General features: G+C 41.3%; 1 pseudogene; it reads right to left on the reverse strand.

Moving 5' to 3' along the window:
- Window positions 1-244: 244 nt before the first annotated feature.
- On the reverse strand, window positions 245-2648 carry LOC131419415 (tigger transposable element-derived protein 1-like; annotated as a pseudogene).
- Window positions 2649-3200: the final 552 nt, after the last annotated feature.

A 3200-nucleotide genomic window follows, 5' to 3' on the forward strand; every position in this document is an offset into this window, starting at 1 on the left:
GAGACAATTTCTCTAATAAATCTCCTCTTATATACAGGCATACCTCGGAGATATTGCAGATTCGGTTTCAGACCAACGCAATAAAGTGAATATCGCAATAAAGCAAACCACGTGAAATTTTTGTTTCCCAGTACATGTAAAAGTTATATTTACACTATACTGTAGTCTATTAAGTACAATAGCATTATATCTATAAAAACAATGTACATACCTTAATTAAAAAATACTTCATTGCTAAAAAATGTTAACCATCTTCTGAGCTTTCAGCAAGTTATAATCTTTTGGCTGATGGAGGGTCTTGCCTCCATGTTGATAGCTGCTGCCCAATCAGGGTGGTGGTTGCTGAAGTCTGGGGTGGCTGTGGCAATTTCTTAAAATAAGACAACAATTGGGGCCGGCCCCGTGGCTTAGCAGTTAAGTGCGTGCACTCCGCTACTGGTGGCCCGGGGTTTGGGTCCCGGGCACACACCGATGCACTGCCTGTCCAGCCATGCTGAGGCCGCGTCCCACATACAGCAACTAGAGAGGGATGTGCAACTATGACGTATGACTATCTACTGGGGCTTTGGGGAGAAAAGTGGGGGAAAATAAAAAGAGGAGGATTGGCAATAGATGTTAGCTCAGGGCCAGTCTTCCTCAGCAAAAAGAGGAGGATTGTCATGGACGTTAGCTCAGGGCTGATCGTCCTCAAAAAAAAAAAAAAATAAGTTACGATAGCATTAAAAAAAAAAAGACAACAATTAAATTTGCCTCATGAATTGACTCTTCTTTTCGTGAATGATTTCTCTGTAGCATGCAATGCTGTTTGACAGCATTTTACCCATAGTAGAACTTCTTTCAAAATTGGAGTCAATCTTCTCAAGCCCTGCCACTACTTTACCAACCGAGTTTATGTAATATTCTATATCCTTTGCTGTCATTTCAACAACCTTCACAGCATCTCCACCAGGAATAGACTCCATCTCAAGAAACTACTTTCTTTTCTTGTCCATAGGAAGCAACTCCTCATTCATTAAAGTTTTATCATGAGACTGTAGCAATTCAGTCACATCTTCAGGTTCCACTTCTAATTCTAATTCTCTTGTTATTTCCACCACGGTCTGCGGTTTCTTCCTTCACTGAAGTCTTGAACCCCTCAAAGTCATCCATGAGATTTGGAATCAACTTCCTCCAAACTCCTGTTAACGTTGACATTTTGACCTCTTCTCATGAATCATGAATGTTCTTAATGTCATCTAGAATGGTGAATCCCTTCCAGAAGGTTTTCAATTTACTTTGCCCAGATTCATCAGAGGAATCACAATCTATGGCAGCTATAATAGCCTTACAAAATAGATTTCTTAAATAATAAGACTTGAAAGTTGAAATTACTCCTTGACCCTTGGCCTGCGGAATGGATGTTATGTGAGCAGGCATGAAAACAACATTAATCTCATTGTACCTCTCCATCAGAGCTCTTGGGTGACCAGGTACATTGTCAGTGAGCAGTACTATTTTGAAAGAAACCTTTTCTCTGAGCAGTAGGTCTCAACAGTGGGCTTAAAATATGCAGTAAACCATGCTGTAAACAGATGTGCTGTCATCCAGGCTTTGTTGTTCCATTTATAGAGCACAGGCAGAGTAGATTTAGCATAATTCTTAAGGGCCGTAGGATTTTTGGAATGCTAAAGGAGCACTGACTTCAACTGAAAGTCACCTGCTGCATTAGCCCCTAACAAGAGAGTCCGTCTGTCTTTTGAAGCTTTGAAACCAGGCATTCACTTCTCTCTAGCTATGGAAATCCTAGAGGGCATCTTCTTCCAATATAAGGCTATTTCGTCTACATGAAAACCCGTTGTTTATTGTAGCCACTTTCCTTAATTCTCTTAGCTAGATCTTCTGGATAACTTGCTGTATCTTCTACATTAATACTTGCATAAGCAGTACTTGCTGTTTCATCTTCCACTTTTATGTTGCAGAGATGGCTTCTTTCCTTAAACCTCATGAACCAACCTCTGCCCGCTTCAGGCTCTTCTTCTGCAGCTTCCTCGCCTGTCTCAGCCGTCATAGAATTGAAGAGTTAGGGCCTTATTCTGGATTGGTTTTGGCCTAATGGAATATTGTGACTGGTTTGATTTTCTATCCAGACCGCTAAAACTTGCTCCATGTCAGAGATAAGGCTGTTTTGCTTTCTTACTATTCATGTGTTCACTGGAGTAGCACTTTTTTTTGTGTGTGTGTGAGGAAGATCAGCCCTGAGCTAACATCCGATGCCAATCCTCCTCTTTATACTGAGGAAGACTGGCCCTGGGCTAACATCCGTGCCCATCTTCCTCTACTTTATATGGCGCACGGCCACAGCATGGCTTAATAAGCGGTGCGGCGGTGCGCGCCTGGGATCCGAGTCTGCCAACCCCAGGCCGCTGAAGCGCAGCGCGCGCACTTAACTGCTGCGCCACCGAGCTGGCCCCTGGAGTAGCACTTTTAATTTCCTTTAAGAACTTTTCCTTTACATTCACAACTTGGCCAACTGTTTGGCTCAAGAGGTCCAGCTTTTGGCCTATATTGGCTTTTGACATGCCCTCCTCACTAGGCGTGTTTATCTCTAGCTTTTGATTTAAAGTGAGAGATGTGCAACTCTTCCTTTCACTTGAACACTTAGAGGCCATTGTAGGGTTATTAACTGGCCTAATTTTAATATTGTTGTGTCTGAGGGAATAGGAAGGCCTGAGGAGAGGAAGTGAGATGGAGAACAGCCGGTCAGTGGAGCAATCAGAGCACACATGACATTTATCTATTAAGTCCGCCATCTTACATGAGTGCAGTTTGTGACACCTCAAAACAGTTACAATAGTAAAATCAAAGATCTCTGATCACAGATCACCGTAACAACTACAATAATAATGAAAAAGTTTGAAAGATTGTGAGAATTACCAAAATGTGACACAGAGACATGAAGTGAGCAAATGTTTTTGAAAAAATGGCACAGATAGATTGCTTGACACAGGGTTACCACAAACCTTCAACTTGTAAAAAATGTGGTATTTGCAACTCCCAATAGTGGCACTTGCTAGATGAAATAAGTTAATATCTTTATTGGTAAAACCATGTTTATAGGTAATTCTGATAACTCTCAACTGAATAAATTAATCCTGGTTCATCTTTAAGACAATTAGTGTTCATTTTGGACTCTTTCCCTGTCTGTAAAAGTAACTTAGAAA

This window comes from Diceros bicornis, chromosome 21, assembly GCF_020826845.1.
Source record: "Diceros bicornis minor isolate mBicDic1 chromosome 21, mDicBic1.mat.cur, whole genome shotgun sequence".
NCBI classification, from domain to species: domain Eukaryota; kingdom Metazoa; phylum Chordata; class Mammalia; order Perissodactyla; family Rhinocerotidae; genus Diceros; species Diceros bicornis.